Source organism: Nerophis lumbriciformis, linkage group LG06 (genome assembly GCF_033978685.3).
Source record: "Nerophis lumbriciformis linkage group LG06, RoL_Nlum_v2.1, whole genome shotgun sequence".
In the NCBI taxonomy this organism is placed as follows: domain Eukaryota; kingdom Metazoa; phylum Chordata; class Actinopteri; order Syngnathiformes; family Syngnathidae; genus Nerophis; species Nerophis lumbriciformis.
In genome coordinates, this window is record NC_084553.2 from 22005851 (window position 1) to 22029408 (window position 23558).

Here is a 23558-nt window from a genome sequence, read left to right on the forward strand (position 1 = left end):
TTAAAACCTGCACAACTTCAGTAGATCAGGCCCTATATGTAATATTGAAATGAGCATTTAGATGGGTTTTAAGCTAAAAGAGGAGTGTAAAGAAGTACCATTTGTTCAAGGACATTGTGTAGTATGAGTGTTGATTCTGTTTCTTTTCTCGCCATCGTATTTTTCCAACACTGTCCTGAGCCAATGTGTGCAGCCCTGAGCCAAGGGTCAGTGTGTGTGTGTGTGTGTGTGTGTGTGTGTGTGTGTGTGTGTGTGTGTGTGTGTGTGGAGACAATATCGTGTACACACAAATCAAACTTGTAAACTATTGCACTGAGGACAGTTTGGGCTGTTTGGATTCAATATGGGCAAGAATACCACTGATTTAAACCACCTGGGTAAACAGGTTATTGCTATATCAATCATGTTCAGTGACATATAGTGGTTGATGCCACAGACTATATTGACCAACACACTGACAGAGATGAATGCTGCTCCTCATGCGCACACTCACTGCCTCTTTTAGCCATCGTACTCACTTTTCTCTTCCTGGCCTTCCAATCCTGTTCTCACCTTTTATTTCTACCCTTTAATGTTATTCTGGTTTTTATTGTTTTTATGCATGTTATATATTTTGTTGGTTTTATGTGCATGCTTTTTATTGATTGGTTTTATTGATTTGGTTTTTTTTGAGCGTGCTGAATTTTAACGTTACTTCTACCCTGTAGTCACTGATGGACCTAATTGCCTGGACCTGTCGAACTCTGACAGTTTTACCGCCGAATAGGAGCACACACATGGCCAGGGCAGCCAATCGGCAGCGGTGAGGAGGGCCGTCACTCCTGAAGAAAAGGAGTTTGATGGAACAAAGGCGAAGGGCGGCTGGCCCATGCACCTTTTCGCAGCTCGGGTCTTTCGGACCTCGGTGACTTCACATTGCACGCATGGAGGGTGACAGGAGGAAGCAATTGACCGTTGACGACGCAGAGAGCGACGGACCCGTACGCTGTTGGACAGTCCTGGGGAAATCTGGAGTGTTGCGACGGGGAATACACGCAGTGGCAGAGCAAGCAGCTCTGCTTCCGTGTGAGTACCAATTGAGAATAGTAGGAATACTCTGGTGGTGAATACAGCTATGGCGCTCTGGGAGAACAAACCCGGCGCTGATAGTGAAAGTACGAACAAACAGAAGCAGCTTGAGAGGCAGCCCACCGGGGAAAGTGACTAACAGGACTCGGCAGCCGAGTAACAGTGTTTACAGCAGTGAGGAGGATGAGGAAGAGGCTGAGATGTATGAGCACGATTACGACGGCATGATGGCAAAGCCTGGTAAACGCCACCTTGGGAAAACGCTCTGGACACGGGAAGAGGATGAGAAGTTGAAGAAGCTTGTCGAGCTTCATGGATCAGAAGACTGGAAAGTAATTGCAAGTTTACTATTTAACCGTACAGATGTGCACTGTCAGCACAGATGGCAAAAGGTTCTTAACCCAGAATTAATCAATGGACCCTGGACCAAAGAAGAAGACCAGTGGGTAATAGAGCTGGTTCAAAAGAATGGTGCCAAGCGCTGGTCGGTTATCACCAAGCACCTGAAGGGGTGCATCGGCAAGCAGTGGCGTGAGCGATGGCACAACCTCCTTAACCTGGAGGTGAAGAAGACCTCGTGGACCGAGGAGGAGGACCACATCATCTACTAGGTGTACGAGAAGCTGGGCAACCGCTGGGCCGAGATCGCTAAGCTGCTCCCCGGCAGGACCGACAATGCATTAAAAAACCATTGGAACTCCACCATGAGGCGCAAGGTGGAGCAGGAGGGCTACCTGCAGAGCGCGGCGAAAGGCAGCAGCTCGCCGCTCTCTGTCGGCCATGGCTACACCAAGCCCAGCGGCCACCTCATGACGTTCCCGCACTACTACGCACCACCCTGCAGGTAATGGCAGTGCAAAGCATTTTAATCAAATTTTGCTAAATATGCTCCGCTCCCTAAAGACAGCTAAGCAGAATTATTGGCCCACATACTTGCTAGAGTTGGCACATGCATACAATAACACCACACACAGCGCAACCGGTTATACCCACTCCTTCCTCATGTTTGGGCGACACCAGCGTCTCCCAGTAGATGTGGGGTTAGGCGTAGGACCCCAACAGTTGAGGCATGATATGGGTGGGTGGGTGAAAGATCACCAACAGAGGTTGTCCCTGGCCTATGGTCTGGCTAGGAAAAGAATGGATGACGCAGCCTCACAAAACAAGAAACAGTTTGACAAGAAGGCGAGAGCTTTCCCTCTCGTACCTGGGGAGAGAGTGTGGGTACGGGACAGGAATAGACAAGGGAGAGGGAAGTTATCTACTTGGTGGAACCCTGAGCCATATGTCATCCTAGAACAGGTGGGAGACACGGGGGTGGTATACAGGGTTCCAGAGGTGTGGACTCGAGTCACATGACTTGGACTCGAGTCAGACTCGAGTCATGAATTTGATGACTTTTAGACTCGACTTGACAAAATGTAAAAAGACTTGCAACTCGACTTAGACTTTAACATCAATGACTTGTGACTTCACTTGGACTGGAGCCTTTTGAATTGACATGACTTGACATGACTTGCTACTTTCCCCAAAACCCAAAGATGAAAAAGTTATTCGGGAGCGCTCCGTATTTTTCATTGTGTACTTGTCTATCAGTGTTGCGTGTGTCAGCTGGTGTGGTCTCAGTACAACAGCCAATCAAATTAGATCTACTTTGTTTTCATCACACAGCATTCATCCAATCAAATTGCAGGACAACCAACGAAGAAGACATGTCCAAACCACACGCCAGTGAACAAAAAATGATACCTAAAATAATTTTGTTTGGGTATAAAAATTACGAGGTGGTCAACACAAAACGGTTTGCAGTATGCAACACATGCGGTTCGAAAATGACTGATGGAGAGGCAACAACTTCCAACTTCGTCCGGCATTTGAAGTTGCACAAAGAACGGTATGTTTTGAATGTAAGATAACGTTTATTGGCTAAGTAACGTGACTTTTATTTGCTGTGTAGTTAAATCAGTGAGGCTGTAAACTCACTGCTAACGTTATAACGTTATTGCAAACACGGGAATCTGTTGCAGTTCACTACCTTATTCATACTTTTTGTTCAGTGATTTTTTTTAAGCAGGGTTACGTTAGCCAATATATCACACGTAACGTTAGACGGCGGTCAGCAGCACCGCGTATTTTAGCCACCTAAAAAAAGACAAAAATAGTCAAATAAAGGTCAGTTAAAATGTATACTATATTATGAATATGTGTACCGTTTTAGCTAGCTTTCTGACATACTGTTGGTTGTTTACCTCAGTGGTCCCCAACCACCGGGCCGCGGCCCGGTACTGGTCCGTGGATCAATTGGTATCGGGCCGCACAAGAAATAATTTTTTTTTCTTTTCTTTTTTTAATTAAATCAACATAAAAAACACAATATACACTTACAAGTAGTGCACCAACCCAAAACAACTCTCTCCCCCCTTTTGTTCTGGGCATTGAACATGAAGACTCTTCCTTCACTGTTCCGAGTGGCCATGAGAGTCTTGGCAGTGCCTGCCTCCAGTGCTCCAGTGGAGCGAGTTTTCAGCCATGGTGGCATCATACTACGCCCCCATCGTGCACAAATGACTGACAGACTCTTGGCTAATTTGGTCTTTTGCAAATGCAATGCAGCATAGGGCCCTGACATATAGAAAGTACAACTTTTTTGTTATGTTCACGTATATATGTCATGTTTTTTCAATGTTAACACTTTTGTACAAATAAGTACATTTGCACTTTATTTTTCAATGTGTTTGTTCTGTAAAGGAATGAGTTAAATGTTTAAAATGACTGGTTAATAGTGCTATTATAAAGTGCAATGTCAGCACAATATTCTTTCCTGCAATTTAAAATGCACTTGTTTTAATAAATAAATACAGCGTTTGAAAAGCATACACAATCTGTGTTAATATATTAGTCTGTGGTTAAAAGGACTTGAAAGGACTCGAAACTCAAAATGCAGGACTTAGGACTTGACTTGAGACTTTCCAGTCTTGACTTTGGACTTGACTCGGGGCTTGCCTGTCTTGACTCGGGACTTGACTCGGACTTGAGGGCAAAGACTTGAGACTTACTTGTGACTTGCAAAACAATGACTTGGTCCCACCTCTGCAGGGTTCAGCCAGAAAAAGGTGGCTGTGCACAGACAATCCACAAAAACTCACTGAAGGTGTGTACGGCTCCCCGAGCAGAAACCCCTCCACCAGCCATTAGGCCGGCTACAAAGACCCAAGGGCTCACCCCGTCATTGATTTTTGGATTTTTCTCTGACCCGGTAGCCATGCCCCCTGTAAACATGGAACCAGAAGTTTTCCCACGACGCTCCACAAGGACAAATCTGGGACAGACCCCAGTGTGGTACAGAGACTGAAGCACATGATGTAGCAGGGACTGCTACCAAAAAAGTATGGGGGGATGTCACAGGGTAGAAGTAGATTTTATTGTTTTTGTTGGTTTTATGTGCATGGTTTTTATTGATTGGTTTTATTGATTTGGTTTTGTTTGAGCGTGCTGAATTTTAACGCTACTTCTACCCTGTAGTCACTGATGGACCTAATTGCCTGCACCTGTCAAGCCCTGTTTTTGTTTGAGTGACAGTTTTACCGGCGAATGGGAGCACACATGGCCAGGGGAGCCAATCGGCAGCGGTGAGGAGGGCTGTCACTCCTGAAGAAAAGGAGTTTGATGGAACGGAGGCGAAGGGCGGCTGGCCCGTGCACCTCTCCGCAGCTTGGGTCTTTCGAACCTCGGTGACTTCACCTGCACGCATGGAGGACGACAGGAGGAAGCAATTGACCGTTGACGTGCAGCGAGCGACGGACTCGTACGCTGTTGGACAGTCCTGTGAAAATCCGGAGTGTTGTGACGTGAAATACACGCAGCGGCAAAGCAAGCGGATCTGCCTCCCGTGTGAGTACCAATTGAGAATAGTAGGAACACTCTGGTGGCGAATACGGTTATGGCGCTCGGGGAGAACAAAGAAGTAAAAGTACAAGCAAACAGAAGCAGCTTGAGAGGCAGCACACCGGGGAAAGTGACTGACATGACTCGGCGGCCGAGGAACAGTGTTTACAGCAGTGAGGAGGATGAGGAAGAGGCTGAGATGTATGAGCATGGTTACGACGGCATAATGGCAAAGCCTGGTAAATGCCACCTTGGGAAAACGCGCTGGACACGGGAAGAGGATGAGAAGTTAAAGAAGCTTGTCGAGCTTCATGGATCAGAAGACTGGAAAGTAATTGCAAGTTTACTATCTAAAGGTACAGATGTGCACTGACGGCAAAAAGTTCTTAACCCAGAATTAATCAAGGGAAAAAGTGAATACCATGATTCAAGATTATATAGGGTACATGCAATGTGTAGACTATCAGGGCTATGTCGGTTACAGGGATTCAATATTGTGTCTACAGACGACAGCAGATTCAGTATTACGTGGTAAGGTTGGATCTTTTCTCATTGACTGTTCAAGTCACACATTTGGATGTTGCTGAGATACAGCCATAACAATGTATTCCATCTCAAGACTAATGTAGAGAGAGTGGAATTTTGCAATTCACTTCCCGGAGTTGGACAAACTCTTAAAAGAAATGGCTATTTTTTTCAGTCAAGAAAACCGCAAACAGATCCTACTGAAAAAACTAAATCTGAAGCTACAACTCAATGTGTGAAAACCTGCAAAAGACGTATAAATCTGACCACCATTCTTGACATGGAAGAGGACGGGATCTGGAATAGAAGGTAATTCTGCATGAGATTCTGCATACTAAACCCTCCAACAAGACACGCCCACTAATTTCAAACATGTATATATATATATATATATATATATATATATATATATATATATATATATATATATATATATATATACTGTATATGAGGAGCTACAAGGTGCTTTATATCATCGTGGCGACTTTTCTGGGGACAACTCTGTGGATGGTCTCCCCAATGTCTCAGGATGCTGATTCCAACCACCACCCAGACTGTAAAGACCTTCAGAGTGAGGTATACCAGGACCCTGCTCGGAGCTAAACCCTTCTTACCGCCGATGTAATCTGTGATGGCGTCTGCTTCTACTCTGACTCGCCATACTGCATAGCAGGAGGTTCTGCATTATATTCTGCTGTCTCTGATGTATCTTACTCTATACCGTGATACCCTCCATACGGTCCTGATTATGCGAGCACTGAAGAAGGTCCTACAGATAAAGTCTACAAAGAGGCAAACCTGGATGCGTTCTTCACACCATCTAACTCGCCTCAACCTTATCAACGGCTGCGGGAAACTGTTGATTTTCCAGAGACTGTGAAAGCCTATATTGCAACGGCTGTGCGAGCGGTGGTGTTTGAACAGGTGAAAAAAGACTGTTACGGGTGTCAAATTGAGCACCCCAGTCAACAACAACAACATCCCTGTCTCTATCCCTAGAACTTGGATATTTTCCTGCTAACTTTAAACTTTTAATCGGCAAAGTGTTGACATGGGAATTTCTTCCAGCTTTAATGTATGCCTTGGAAATAATTGGGTTAGACATAGTAGAGGTAGAGTGGAAGGGGCAGCAGATGCTTTTCTTAGCCTCTTAACCTACTCAGTGGCCTAGTGGTTAGAGTGTCCGCCCTGAGATCGGTAGGTTGTGAGTTCAAACCCCGGCCGAGTCATAGACTATAAAAATGGGACCCATTACCTCCCTGCTTGACACTCAGCATCAAGGGTTGGAATTGGGGGTTAAATCACCAAAAATAATTCCCGGGCCCAGCACGGCTGCTGCCCACTGCTCCCCTCACCTCCTAGGGGGTGAACAAGGGGATGGGTCAAATGCAGAGGACAATTTTCACCACACCTAGTGTGTGTGTGACAATCATTGGTACTTTAATGAACTAAATACTGAAGAAAACATTTTGGAAAAGGTTGACGTGATCAAAAACACATACACCAAAGGAAAAAGGGAGAAGGAGGATTTGCTGGAGCATTTCCTAGGTTTCTGGAATCCTTAAAAAAAAAAACTTGTATTCAATAAAAAACACAAAACATAGAATTTATGTTGATTGGTGTACTAAATGCAGCTTGTGTCTGAAATATTAGTAATTGTTTTTTTTAATTATAGAAACATGTGTATTAATCATTAAAATGTGTAGCTTGTGTCGGAGTTATTAACAATTGTGTTTTTTTGAATAGAAACGTGTATTAATCATTAAAATGTGTAACTTGTGTCGGAATTATTAACAATTGGTGTTTGTTTTAATATATAGAAACTAGTATTCAATAAAAAACACAAACAACAGAATTTATGTTGATTGGTGTACTAAATGCTGCTTGTTTCTGAATTATTAACAATTGTTTTTTTTTAATTATAGAAACATGAGTTTTAATCATTAAAATGTGTAACTTGTGTCTGAATTATTAACAATTGGTATTTGTTTTAATATATAGAAACTTGTATTCAATAAAAAAACACAAAAGGATGCACTCTCATCTTTTCTGGCCATTAGTAGACATGTCTTTAGACAAGACAAGACAAGACACGTGTACTGAGACGTATTTACTATGACCCTGCAAGAGCCGGATCATATGCAGGTATAGAGAGACTTCAAAAAGCTGTAGAAGAGCAGATGGGTGAAAAAGTTAGCATTTCTCAAGTGCAAGAATGGCTATCAGCTCAGGATGCATATAATTTACACAAAACAGCCAGAAAAACATTTGCTAGAAATCGTGTTTTTACCCCACGTCCTCTATGTCAATTTCAAGCTGATCTTTGTGATATGACCTCTCTATCTAAAGAATACAATCACTTTAAATTCTTGCTTACAGTAATAGATGTGTTTTCAAAGAAAGCTTACGCACGTGTGTTAAAAAACAAGACGGCGTCTGAAGTTGTATCAGCCTTTTCTTCAATTTTAGAAGAGAGCGGTAACCCTGTTAAAGTTCAAACCTATGCAGGAAAATAATTTTTTAATTGAGTTTTTCAAAAACTAATGAACAAACATAACATATGACACTTTGCAACAAGTAGCCATCTAAAGGCCTCTGTGGTTGAACGGTTTAATCAAACATTGAAGACAAAAATGTGGCTGTTTTTCACAGCTAAAAACACTCGAAGATACGTGGACGTGATTCAAGATTTGCTTGACAGTTACAACAATAGTTATCACAGCAGTATAAAAATGAAACCTGTGGAGGTAACACCTGCCAAGACCTCACAAGTGTTTGAAAATGTATACGGGACACTACCACTGACCGATAAACCTTCTGCGTTTAAATTCAAAGAGGGTGACATTGTAAGGATTTCGAAATACCGTGGTGTATTCGATAAAATGTATGAACAATCATTTACCAATGAACATTTTATAGAAAACAAGTGTATTCCCAGACTCCCCCTTGTATATAAATTAAGAGATGTAAGAGATGAAATGCTGAAAGGGACATTCTATGAACCAGAATTGCAGAAAGTGAGAATGAGAGACATTCTCTTATAGAAAACATTTTAGACAGAAAAATAAAAAATGGTCAAAAGATGCTTTTAGTTTATGGCATGGATGGCCACATCAGTTTGACTCGTGGTTAAAGAGGTTATAAACCTTTGGAGAAACAGAAACAAGGGAAAACAGAATAATGGATGAACATGCCTCCTTCTATTGACGTTACGACCAAACGCATGTCACAACATTTTTCCTGACAATGGGTGTATAATGTAACCCGGAAGAGTCAGGGCTGCATGGGATTCTGGGTATTTGTTCTGTTGTGTTTATGTTGTGTTAAGGTGCAGATGTTCTCCCGAAATGTGTTTGTCATTCTTGTTTGGTTTTGGTTCAAAGTGTGGCGCATTATTAGTAAGAGTGTTAAAATTGTTTTATATGGCCACCGTCAGTGTAACCTGTGTGGCTGTTGACCAAGTATGCATTGCAGTCACTTATGTGTGCAAGCCGAAGATGCATATAATAAGAGTCTGGGCTGGCACGCTGTTTATACAGATTGTAAAGGGCGCTTTATGCTGTACCATCATGGCACGTCCTTACTAATATAGTGAGGGTGAAAATCGGAGAATATTAATCCCGGGGGTTTTCTGCGAGAGGCACTGAAATCCGGAAGTCTCCCAGGAAAATCGGGGGGGTCGGCAAGTATGCAGCTGAGCAGCATCAGAGTGATCAAAGAGCCGCATGCGGCTCCGGAGCCGCGGGTTGCCGACCCCTGCCCTAGTACGAGTGGTCAACAAGACGGTGAGCTCGAGGCAATACAGCAAAAGCTATCTTTCATTTGGATTTACTTTCACCGGGGATGCGACAGCACCGACTCCGTAATGCTTGGTGTTTGGTGAGAAGCTATCTAATAGCGCCATGGTGCCAAGCAAACTCAAACGCCATATCCAAATGAAACACCCTTCCGTTCAAAACAAGTCGATGGACTATTTTGTACGCTTACGTACAAACAATGAGAAACACGTAACTTTTCTGAGAAAAACCACAAAAGTAAACGAGAGAGCCCTCAAAGCTAGCTTTATCATGAATTGATTAACGTGGACCCCGACTTAAACAAGTAGAAAAACTTATTTGGGTGTTACTATTTAGTGGTCAATTGTACAGAATATGTACTGTACTGTGCAATCTACTAATAAAAGTTTCAATCAATCAATCAAAACCTTGTTGCTGAACTCGTAGCTAAATCAAAAAAGTCCCACACTGTGGCAGAAACATTAATACTGCAAGCTTGTAAAGCCATTGTAAATTAGATGCTCAGGCCCAAGTTTCACACAAGGTGAGTATAAATACATTTAGAAACTACACTGCTCAAGAAAATTAAAGGGACAGTTTTTTTTTATCAGGGTATGGCATGAATTCAATTGCACTTTTCTGATAAGGTTTTGGTCAGGTACATTGCAGAGGGGGTTGTTAATCAGTTTCAGCTGCATTGGTGTTGATGGAATTAACAACAGGTGCACTAGAGGGGCAATAACAAGATGGCCCCCAAAACTGGACTGGTTTTGCAGGTGGAGGCCATTTCAAGTTCCTCCCTCTTGATCGTTTTTAACTCTTTTTCCACAAGTGTTGGCTTTAGCTAGAGTCATTATCACGACTGGGAGCATGAGGCGATTTCTTAACCCTCCTGAAGTTGCGCAAATTGTCCTACTCCTCCAGGATGGCACATCCATGCGTGCTGTTGCAAGATTTGATGTCTCCCAGTACAATCTCTGGAGCATGGAGGAGATTCCAGGAAACAGGCAGTTACTCTAGGAGAGCTGGACAGGGCCGTAGACGGTCCTCATCCCATCAGCAGGACCGATATCTGCTGCTTTGTGCAAGGAGGAACAGGTTGAGCATTGCCCGAGCCCTACAGAATGACCTCCAGCAGGCTACTGGTGTGAATGTCTCTGCCCAAACAGTCAGAAACAGATTTCAAGAGGGTGGCCTCAGGGCACGACGTCCTGTAGTGTGCCCTAAGCTCACTGCTCAGAACCGTGGAGCTCGATTGGCATTTGCCATAGAACACCAGAATTGGCAAGTCCGCCACTGGCGCCCTTTGCTTTTCACAGATGAGAGCAGGTTTACCCTGAGCACCTGTGATAGACGTGAAAGGGTCTGGAGAAGCCAAGGAGAGCGCTATGCTGCCTGCAACATCATTCAGCATGACCCGTTCGGTGGTGGGTCAGTGATGGTCTGGGGAGGCATTTCCATGGAGGGACGAACAGACCTCCACAGGCTAGAGAACGGCAGTCCGACTGCCATTAGGTAGTAGGTCCTGGGTTCCTCCTGGTCCACGACAATGCCCGGCCTCATGTGGCAAGAGTATGAAGACAGTATCTGGAGGATGAAGAAATTGACACATTTGAATGGCCCTCACGATCACCTGATCTAAACCCGATAGAACACCTCTGGGACATAATGTTTCGGTCCATCAGACGCCGCCAGGTTGCTCCTCAGACTTTACAGGAGCTCACTGATGCCCTTAGACAGATCTGGGAGGACATCCCACAAGACACCATCCGTCGTCTCATTAGGAGCATGCCGCGACGTTGTCAAGCATGCATACAAGCTGTGGGGGCCACACAAGATATTGAAAATAATTTTGAGTTGCAGAAATTGAATTTAGGCATAATGGACCTGCCACATCATTTTTTCACTTTGATTTTTGAGGTGTCTATATACTGAGTCCTCTGTAGGCTGAAAACTTTTATTTCCATCAAAAGATGTGGCATCCTTTTGTTCCTGAGACATTAAACTGTCCATATCAGTATAGATATCCGACATTTTTTTTTTCACCATTGAAATCTTATGTGTTTTCAACGTGTTCCTTACTCTGGCAGGATTTTGTAAATGTAAAAAGTGTGCCGCGGCTCAAAAAAGGTTGAAAATCACTGTGCTAAACAATGTGGATGTACGTTTGAAACTTGTCAAAGCTAAAAGTGTCATGTCTGTGTAATCATGTTTTGTTTTAAGTCATGTTTTGTTTAGTTTCTGGCTTTTCACTCCCTTGTCTTGTTTGCATGATTACCCATTAGTTTCACCTGTTCCACGTTTGGACTCATTGTGCACTCTTGTTTGTCACCATAGCAACCATTAGTTTTCACCTGTCACGTCACGCACCTGTTTCACGTTTTGAGTCACGCACCTGTTTTCGTTAATCATGTCTGTGTTATTTAAGCTTTTCATTTTCTGTTGTTCGTCCTGACGACATCCCCGCATTTATGCCCCCTGTCACACTCTGTCCACCTCTGCGCACTTCATGTCCATGCCAAGTAAGTTTGTTTATTATTGCCACAGTTAATGTTTTTTTGTTGTTCATAGTTTTTTGCCCTCGTGCAAGTCTTTTGTTTTCGTTAGTCAAGTTTGTACTTCCGCCTTGAGCGTGCTTTTTGTTTCTTTGAGTGTTATTATTAAATCATGTATTTACCTTCAAGTCATATCCAGTCCAATTCACTTGCACCTCGGGAGAACAAACCAAGCCACAGTCCAAGTCATGACAGATGTCGTCAGCAAAGAAGTTCTCCCGCAAGATTGGACGAAGGAACGTGGGAGGTCCTGCGCGCCATGGAAGCTGAGACGCTCCGCTATTCCCCCACGGAGCGCAAGGATCTCATGTGGGGTCCGACCAACAAACTGGTGCCGATCAGCTCCATTTGGCCCGGGGACGTTGGCGCATCATCCCAGCCACGGAAGCGCCGCCAAAGGCGAGGGACGCCAGGAAGGACTTCCGCGAGCCAGCGGGACACGCCGCTCCCACAAGCCCCGCCCCCTCCGGGCGGAAGCAAGCAACAGTCTGCCCGGCTTCCCCAGGATGACATCACAGCCCAGGATTTTTTTTTCAACTCTTTTTCTTTTGAACACCCGCCTCCAACAAAAGACTCTAATGGCATGACTTTGATAAATCATTATCAAAACATGTTTTTAGAAATCAGGTCTAATCAGTCCAAGCCACGTCCCAAATTGCATGCCCCGCCCCCCAAGACTCAAGTCCCGCCCCCGTCACAATTTTTTTCTTTTTTCCCGCCCACACAACCCCAGGTGGGGGATAAAAAAAAAAAAACATTGTGGACAACTTAAAGGGGAAATTTCAGCCCCCCTCCAGACCTCCCTCCGCCCACCCCTAGAGAGAGTTCCAGACCGCAGGGAGCGCGTCTGGTATTCGCCCCTTGAGGGGGGGGGCTGGGGTCGGGAGCTGTGTTGGTGGGGTGGCTCGGCATCACCATGCCAAGCCACAGCCTCCAGCACGGCCGCCACCACCAGTCTTCCGACCTGCCAAGCCACAGCCTCCAGCACGGCCACCACCACCGGTCTTTCACCATGCCAAGCCGCAACTCCCAGCTAGGTCACCTCCACCTGCTCCAAGGCTAGCACCACGGCTAGCTGCTCCAAGGCTAGCACCTGTCGCTGCTCCAAGGCTAGCACCTGTCGCTGCTCCAAGGCTAGCACCTGTAGCTGCTCCACGGCTAGCACCTGTAGCTGTTCCACGGCTAGCACCTGTAGCTGCTCCACGGCTAGCACCTGTACCTGCTCCACGGCTAGCACCTGTAGCTGCTCCACGGCTAGCACCAGTAGCTGCTCCACGGCTAGCACCAGACCCTCCACGCCAAGACCAAGACCCTCCACGCCAAGTCCAAGACCAAGACCCTCCACGCCAAGTCCAAGACCAAGACCCTCCACGCCAAGTCCAAGACCAAGACCCTCCACGCCAAGTGCCGCCAGTCGCAGCTCCACGACGCCAAGTGCCGCCAGTCGCAGCTCCACGACGCCAAGTGCCGCCAGTCGCAGCTCCACGACGCCAAGTGCCGCCAGTCGCAGCTCCACGACGCCAAGTGCCGCCAGTCGCAGCTCCAAGACGCCAAGTGCCGCCAGTCGCAGCTCCAAGACGCCAGTCGCAGCTCCAAGACGCCAAGTGCCGCCAGTCGCAGCTCCAAGACGCCAAGTGCCGCCAGCCGCAGCTCCAAGACGCCAAGTGCCGCCAGTCGCAGCTCCAAGACGCCAAGTGTCGCCAGTCGCAGCTCCAAGACGCCAAGTGCCGCTAGTCGCAGCTCCAAGACGCCAAGTGCCGCCAGTCGCAGCTCGACGACACCAAGACCCACGCCAAGACCAAGACCCGCCATGCCAAGACCAAGACCCGCCATGCCAAGACCAAGACCCGCCATGCCAAGACCCGCCATGCCAAGACCCGCCATGCCAAGACCAAGACCCGCCATGCCAAGACCAAGACCCACGCCGAGCTTCGCCGCCTGACGCGCCACGCCCAGCTTCGCCGCCTGACGCGCCACGCCCAGCTTCGCCGCCTGACTCACCACGCCGAGCTTCCACGCCTGCCACGATGACGGCGCGCCTTCCTCCTCGTCGGCCACGGATATGGCCGCTACCTGGTCGCCCACCACGCCAAGTGCGCCCACCTCCCAGTCGGCCACGAATGTGGCCATTCCCTGGGCGCCCGCCTCGCCTGCTGCAGCGGCGTTCCACTCGCCGCCGCCACCTAACTCTGCCCCGGTGGATACGGGGACACGTGGTCTGGCGACCCACCGCCATGTTCCCCTCCCGCCCTCCCATGACTCTTGTTAATTTTTTTATGGACATCTGGTATCTGTCCTTAAAGGGAGGGGCTCTGTCATGTCTGTGTAATCATGTTTTGTTTTAAGTCATGTTTTGTTTAGTTTCTGGCTTTTCACTCCCTCGTCTTGTTTGCATGATTACCCATTAGTTTCACTTGTTCCACGTTTGGACTCATTGTGCACTCTTGTTTGTCACCATAGCAACCATTAGTTTTCACCTGTCACGTCACGCACCTGTTTCACGTTTTGAGTCACGCACTTGTTTTCGTTAATCATGTCTGTGTTATTTAAGCTTTTCATTTATTGTTGTTCGTCCTGACGACATCCCCGCATTTATGCCCCCTGTCACACTCTGTCCACCTCTGCGCACTTCATGTCCATGCCAAGTAAGTTTGTTTATTATTGCCACAGTTAGTGTTTTTTTGTTGTTCATAGTTTTTTGCCCTCGTGCAAGTCTTTTGTTTTCGCTAGTCAAGTTTGTACTTCCGCCTTGAGCGTGCTTTTTGTTTCTTTGAGTGTTATTATTAAATCATGTATTTACCTTCAAGTCATATCCAGTCCAATTCACTTGCACCTCGGGAGAACAAACCAAGCCACAGTCCAAGTCATGACAAAAAGTGTTTTTACAATGATGTCTGAGGCTGGGGGTGGGTACAATTGAAACATTTTGGGTGCAAGTGTTTTTATCAAAAAAGTACAAGTCTCCCCTGATGTCAGCAGCTCTAATGAAATCCAACGCCATTTACCCAATAACCCGTGTAGTGGTTAAGAATTTTACTATCCCTTCACAATCGCGTGTGTGTTCTCAGGATAACTTATATTTGGGAACACTTCCAAAATATATAGTCGTAGGAATTGTCGACCATAGAGCATTTGTTGGAACACGGGAATTAAACCCCTTCAAGTTCCAGCATGCAAATCTTGAATACTTCTCGCTCAGCGTGAATTCTTGTTTCATCCCTGCAAAACCATACCAACCACGATTTGACACACATCAGAGTGTTCGTGAATTTTATAACTTTTATCTGGGTACAAACAGACATATCAGAGACTCTCCGCTATGTATTGACCGAGAAAACTTTGAAAACGGTTACTCATTATTCTTATTCAATCTCTCTCTGGATAGTGAAGCTCTCTCACTCTCAGTACATGGAACATGTCGTTTGGATTTAAGATTCAGAAGAGCGTTAGCAAGAACAATGACATTGATTGTCTACGCCTGTATTGACACAGTCATTGAAATAAACGCAAAGCGACAGGTTTTGATCGACTATTAAAAAATAATAAACAATCTTCAAATATAATCTATCCTAAACCCAGTATTAGTCAAATCTTTTGGAGGTGTTTGGCCTAGTGATTCACTACCAGATAAGATTGATAAACGACCCTGTTATTTGGTTATCCTAAACATCGTGAGGGGGAACACTGGGTGGGAATTATCATTGAAAGGGAACAAGACACATCAAGCTTCTTTGATAGCTACTGTATTTTGCATTCTACCCTAACAGTTTTATCACATTCCAAGCGGCACATTCCCGGGAAATACGCTACAACAAACTCCAAGTTCAAGATGATTATTCAGCAGCATGTGGTGCCCACGTTATCTTCTTCCTCTACCAGCAGTTTAAAGGACACTCTTTTCAAAAAGTAATGACCATGTATTCTGATAATTTAAAAAAGAAGGATACTGCTGTCAACAAGTTTGTCAAGAAATATGCTAAATGTATTTCACGTGTCAAGATTGATAAAATATGTAATCAGAAGTCATGTTCTTTAAAACAATTTATCAAGTTTTATACCTGTTCATAATAAATACTTGTTTCTCATGTATATTAATTTCAATAAACCATTTTTATTAATAAAACAAAAATGTTTATGAAGTCATTTTTCATCGACTGAAATATAACCACTTCAATGGGGATGGTGTAGACATCCGCTTTTCAGAGTGTGTTGATGTATATATATCTGATCAACAATATTCGGAATATTGTAATCTATTTCAAATAGCGATGTTGATGACTTTGTTTGTTTCCCTTAATTTCTCTTACTTCGACGTATCTGAAGATCCACTTCGTTCACCGGTTTGACGTGTTTAAAACGTAACTGTTCACGAGCGTGAGTGTTTGTAAAGGTCGTGATCGGAATATTTAATTCAGAAATTGTTTTTAAAAATACATCCCAACCGTGGGGGATACTCTGTGTGTTGAAGCGGCGGTTTTACAGTCTTCATTAAATCAAAAATATGAGACCCTTTAACAACTTTCCCTTGTACAATTATCTCCCCCATTCGATTCCATTTTAGCAGGTCTGAATTACGTAAGTTTCTGTAAAATATAGGATGCATTTTTCTGATAGCATGAGCCTATATTTTCTAAAATCTCTTCTTCAATGTTGTTTGGATACTCTTCCTTTTCAACTCGTGCGTACCCCTTCATCTTCTTCAGAGGTTTTCTCAGAGACAGAATGTTTTAAAACTATTTCACGAGGGCAACTCTCCTCCTTTTTGAGTGATAGCAAATATTTTTCAAGTAGGTCGTTGTAATTAATGCTTTTGGTATATGATGACGAGGGTTGTTTTAACACACGCTCCATTTTCTCTTTCAAATCATGTCTTGCTCTCTCCTCTATGTTTTCACCAGATGTTTTCTTCAGGGTTAAACTCTCCAATTGTTGAGGGGAAATCATGTACATTTTATTAAACGCACTCATAACTTCACACACCGTGTTCACACACACACACACACACTGTGTTCAAACAGTGTGTCTAACTTCGACCACCAAGGTAACTGGTTAAGAAGGGAAGTGCAGCTCCTAATAATGGAAGGATGAAACCACCAGTCTTCAGCAGCTTACGCTTATGTTTTATTCCAGTTTTGAGGCTAGCAAAAATTTAGATAAACCTCTTCTGTTTCTTCAATTTACCATACTAATTGCTGGTGAGAGGAATGTTTCCTTTCAACACATTCAAAGCGATTTTGCAGAGAGCTAGTATGAAATCTTCTGAACCTTGACAAAGAAAGCTTCTTCTCTCCGAAGGTTGTAGAGTGAGCAAGACCTTAAAAAGGGGGAGGTTACTTTTAATCCATTTTGACATTTTTAAAAAATCACTTTTTACGCTGATAAACCACAGGCCACTCGTGTGGGGAGTATATCCCTTCTCAAACGGTGATGTTCTGGACAATCAGGTCGAAGGTCCACGATTCATAGGAATATGCATCTTTAGTCACATCATGAAAACTCTGTAGAAAATATTATTTTCGTCCTGGGAACTATTGTTGCGCTAAAAGTCTTATCTGCATTTTGTCACGTGGGGATTTGAAGAGGATAATATAATTTCAGTTTATATAATTTCAGTTTAAACTGATTGTTCTACTATGCTTTCCTTGATGAAACAAGTTTTCAACTAGAAAGACTACTGTTAATTTTCGATGATGCCTATACATGTTAAAAATGCTTTCATTAATTCATCATGATCGGACCCGATATCCATATAATCGTCGACAACTAGAAGATTGTGCTGGATTGGCGGAAAGAGATTTGCATCGATTAAAGAGTCAGTAAATCCTTCAATAAACTTAATATTTACATTTCTCGACAATTCGTCATACATGGGTTGATAGGAAGATTATGACCAAATTATTCGATCAGGGAGTCCAGACAGAATATGTTTCATATTTTCGAGTAAGTGTTTTACAAAGAATGATTTACCGCTACCACTTGTCGGTGCTACCACTTGCACCGACAAGGAGCGCTGTGAACGGGAGTTGGAAGCGTGGGTCAAAATACACTGCATCCATCGTCCACATCTATGTCTCTGTCATGAATAACTTCAAACAGTGGGTTTTATTATCCACATACGTCAAATGAAATAATTTATTAGTAAACTTTTTTTTATTCAGTTATCTATTTTTTCAATTATTATTATTATTGTCTGATACATATTTTGGTAGTATGGGGAACACATATTCACCATTAATTAGTTGCTTATTAACATGCAAATTAGTAACATATTGGCTTTTAATTATTATTATTATTAATGACTTATTCTGCACGGCCTTATTATACAATCAGTAAGCCATTAACTAAGAGTCTTCCCTCAATAACCTCAGAATTATTGCTTATTAGTAACCCTAACCTTAACCCTAACCCTTATATGTTCCCCTAGTGTCCAAATAACTCTAAATTAAGTATTTGTTACTTTAATAAGCAACTAATTAATGGTGAATATGTTCCCCATACTAAAGGGTTACCCATATTTCAAATAAAATATTATTAATACAGAATACATATCACAGTACATAAAGAATACATATAGATATCCACATAGAATTCAGGAAGAAAAGAATGACAATAGATGATGAATGAAATACTTTATTGATACACCTTTTTTGTGATTTATTGTCCAATACATATTTCATATAATATTTTATTTCATACAGTGCACATATCACAGTACATAAATAATACATATAGAAACGCTCATAAAATACAAAAGCCAAATAATAAGTCTAATAAGAGATAGTTGGTGAAATTATGTGTGTAGATTAATGATGGGTAGACCTGATGAGAATGCTACACATGTAATAGCCAAATGACAATGTTTTCCCATCTGCAAAGAGACGTCTCTTGTCATAGACAAGCGCGAGGTTGATCACACGTTGTTTATTAGTGAGGTCAAATTTTTCATATTGCGTGTTATTTTATTATATTGAGCGGGGATTTTACGATCGCTGTCAGGATATATATATATATATATATATATATATATATATATATATATATATATATATATATATATATATATATATAACAAATACTTGACGTTCAGTGAATTCTAGCTATATATATATATATATATATATATATATATATATATATATATTTTATTATATGTATATATATATATATATATATATATATATATTTTATTATATGTATATATATATATATGTATATATATATGTATGTATATATATATATATGTATATATATAAATTTTATTATATATATATATATAAAAAATAAATACTTGAATTTCAGTGTTCATTTATTTACACATATACACACACATAACACTCATCTACTCATTGTTGAGTTAAGGGTTGAATTGTCCATCCTTGTTCTATTCTCTGTCACTATTTTTCTAACCATGCTGAACACCCTCTCTGATGATGCATTGATGTGTGGCACGCACAAAAGTGCTTTCATCAAATGCACTAGATGGCACTATTGTCCTGTTTAAGAGTGTCACAACATTGCTGTTTACGGCAGACGAACTGCTTTACGGTATACAAAAACGTGACTGCTGTTGTTGTGTGTTGTTGCCGCGCTGGGAGGACGTTAATGATACTGCCTAACAATAAACCCACATAAGAAACCAAGAACTCGCCCTCCATCATTCTACAGTTATAACGTGATTGGGCAGGTATGCTGGTTATATTGTGGGTTAGCGGACTCAGGTCCTCATGGACGTGAGTCCGCCTGAATTTCGGGAGATTTTCGGGAGAAAATTTGTCCCGGGAGGTTTTCGGGAGAGGCGCTGAATTTCGGGAGTCTCCCGGAAAATCCGGGAGGGTACGCAAGTATGCATTATAATGATTCTGGTGCAAAAGAAGAGTGTGTAGTTTCTTGCGTCGGTGTTCCTGTTTGAAATGTAACCAAGTTTTTTCTTTCTTGTCTGATAAAAGACAACAATTTTACACCCTAACAACTCTTCAAATTTGACAATATCATTGAATGTGACGCCTGTGTCAAAAGTCAAAACTACACTGGTGTGCATGTTACAACCAACAGTCATAGCTTCTGTATTTTGACAACTTACGGTTTGCCAATAATACCTGATTCATGGCGAAACATGTTTGATTGATGTTGGGGAGTACAAATAAAGGCTCTGCTTTTTTCTTTATAATTTCAACCTCTAGACAGGTTTCAAGCCACCTGTTCCCACCCCCATGCTCAGGTTCCACACAATTTACAATCAATTCGAGGGTATCGTTTGTGAAAACCAACATGTTGCTTTGAATAAATCTGTCTAAGAGCTCCTGAAATTCGGACGGTGACCCAATTCCGTAGCGCATCGTCATTGAGATGTCGTCTTGTAAAAGATCGGCTCGTAAATTTGAATTTTAACTTGAATTTATTAATGGAAAACCGCTTGAGATGCAGCATCTCGTTTTCAAGGGGGACCAAAGACATATAAAATTAACACAATACAGTACAACACAGGACAAGTTACACAACAAACAATTACAGACAATCATTAAAGACAATTTTCCTCAGATACCTGTCAGCTCACACAACTCTCTCAGAATTGACAATATTTACAATAGAATAACATATAATGCAGTAAATATATATATATATATATACATATATATATATATATATATATATATATATATATATATATATATATATATATATATAAAGTTAAAGTTAAAGTACCAATGATTGTCACACACACACTAGGTGTGGCGAAATTATTCTCTGCATTTGACCCATCACCCTTGATCACCCCCTGGGAGGTGAGGTGAGCAGTGGTCAGCAGCGGTGGCCGCGCCCGGGAATCATTTTTTTGGTGATTTAACCCCCAATTCCAACCCTTGATACTGAGTGCCAAGCAGGGAGGTAATGGGTCCCATTTTTATAGTCTTTGGTATGACTCGGCCGGGGTTTGAACCCACAACCTACCGATCTCAGGGCGGACACTCTAACCACTAGGCCACTGTATATATATATAATAATATTAAATTAAATTCCAACCAAGGACATACTACATACAGTGGCATTCAGTTTTAAGATAAACAAAAATAAACATTTTCAAGGGACCAATAGTTGATAAAGACCTCAGAGAGACTGACAGATGATTCCAGTCAAAGGGGGCTCTAAAAGAAAAGGACCTCCATGGCCAGCTCTTTACGCACAGTAGGGACAGTAAATGTAGGATATTGAGAGTGTCTTAGAGGGTAGGATGATGCAAAGGGCACAAGAAAACATTTCAAATATGCCGGTAGATTAAAGTAAATACACTTAAAAAATAAATAAAAACCAGTGGTACAGCCGTCGCTTGTCAGGATGGAGCCAGTTGAGTTGGGTGTATAAATGACAGTGATGAGTTCTGTATGGACAACATAAAATACATCTACCCAGGGTGTTAAACAAAACATTAAGATAGGTATTAAAATAAACAATGTCCGCTGGTAAAATAAATTGAGAGATTATTTTCCTTATGACTTGAAATGTAAAACAGTTTGATGATCTGTATAGTGGCATTAGGCAGGAGTGTGTTCTCTTAAAGATATAGTCAATATGTAATTTAAAGTTAAGTTCACAGTCAAGCCAGACTCCATGGTACTTCACAGCGTTCTCCTTGGTTATTGGAGTACCATTGTCAAAGTAAATGTTCAATCCACAGATAGTAGCGAGTGGCGAGTTCCAAAAAGCATATAGGGGAATCTTTTCATATTAAGTTTTAACAAATTAATTCTAAGCCAGTTTTGAATTTAATTGAAATCTACCTGAAGCTGATTCTGAAACTGATTCATATTAGCACCTGACATATAGACAACAGTATCGTCAGCATATAAAGGTACTTGGCATTTAGTACACACTCCAGGAAGGTCATTAATAAATATAGAAAATAAAAGGGGTCCTAACCCTACAGAACTCCTTTTTCCATGATACTGAGACTGGACACTGCATCTTTAAAAGCAACGAATTGGCGTCTATTATGAAGATAGGCATTGAACCAGAGGAGAGCATTTCTACTAAGGCCTACCGATTTAAGTTTGACAAGGAGAATGTAGTGGTCAACTAGATCAAAAGCCTTTGAGAGGTAGCACCTGTACAAAAGAGGACAATACATCATTTGTAAATTTAACTAAAGCTGTAGTTGTTGAAAAGCCAGAACGAAAGGCAGAATGATAGGGAGACAATAAACTAACTTCACTAAGGTAACTGTATCGTTGTTGAAAAATAATATTTTCAAAAATGTTGATATTGCTACAAATGATAGAAATTGGGCTGTAGTTACCCAGGTCAGTGGTGTCCCCTCCTTTGAAAATTGGAGTTACTCTTGCAGTTTTCCAGATAATCGGGAGAGAAGAAGTGCGTAAAGACAAATTAAACAAGTCAGATAATGGATAACTTAGTATACAGGATCCAAGTTTGATAAATTTGGCCTCGAGGCCATCTCGGCCGGCGCTGCTATTTTTCATTTCGGAGATCGCTTGCAGTACCTCAGAGGGTAAAATTTAACTAAAGGAGAATGATGCTTCAGTTTCATCTAAGGGATAGGCCACATACTCAGGATTCTCTGCACAGTTAACAGAGGAGAAATGTACATTAAAGGCCTCAGAAATTATGTGAGATTCTGAGATAACATGATTATTTATAAGAAAACGATCAGTGGTATCATTTGACCTGTTTAGAAGATGATCCAAGTGCTTCCAAAACTGTTTAGGGTTGTTCCAGTTTTGATTAAAGGTTTCTTTGTACTAATTCAATTTTGCATTACGCGCTTGTGTTTTACTGTGATTTCTAAGTTGACGATATGAGTCCCAATCAGCAGCGTTTTTAGTTGATCTACAAACGTTTGTATATTTTTCCCTTTTCTTAAAAATACTTATAAGATCTGGAGGTGTCTACCTTTGGTACGAATTGTTTTAAATGGGGCATGTTTATCAATAACATTTAAGACTTCACTATGGAAAAAATCCCAAGCTTCCTCTACTGAGGGAATCAGTTGCATTCTGGCCCAGTTTATATTAGCAAGGTCGTGTAAAAATTGTTCAGTATTTATATTGTTGCATTGTCTAACTCTAATATATTTTGGTGGAAGTTTAGGCATTCTGATTTTCCACATGCAGAACACAATTGAGTGATCACTGAGACTACCTGACAATATACCAGATGCAATAATTCTATCTGGGTGAGTAGTGAGTATCCAGTCTATCAAAGAGGAGTGTTGCCTAGTTGGTTCTTTTATAAGCTGAGTGAGGTTAGCACTTGCTACTAGGTTCCGATCTTTAGAGGACGAGCGTTGAAGCCAGTCAGAGTTAAAATCACCCAGAATTATAATTTCACTGATCTTCCTAATATAATTCATTGTCTCAATAATAGAATTAATAGAATGCGATGGAGGTCTATATATGTTAGTAATAGTCAGATTTGTATTATTATGAAAAATAATTTTGACAAATAGCGATTCAAAGTTGACTGGCTCCACTGTTGGAGTAATCTGCTCAGCTGTAAGATTTGAAAGAACCTATGTAGCCACACCACCGCCTCTTGAACCTCTGTCAGCTCTATATAACGTGTATCCATTAATTTTGATTCCGTCATCTAATATATTGCTATGTAGCCATGTTTCTGAAATAGTAATAATATGCAGACTATGATTGGAAACCCATACTCTCAGCAAGTCAATTTTAAGATAATAAACTCCTAATATTGAGGTGAATCATTTTTAAACCCTTAGTTGATTCTATTA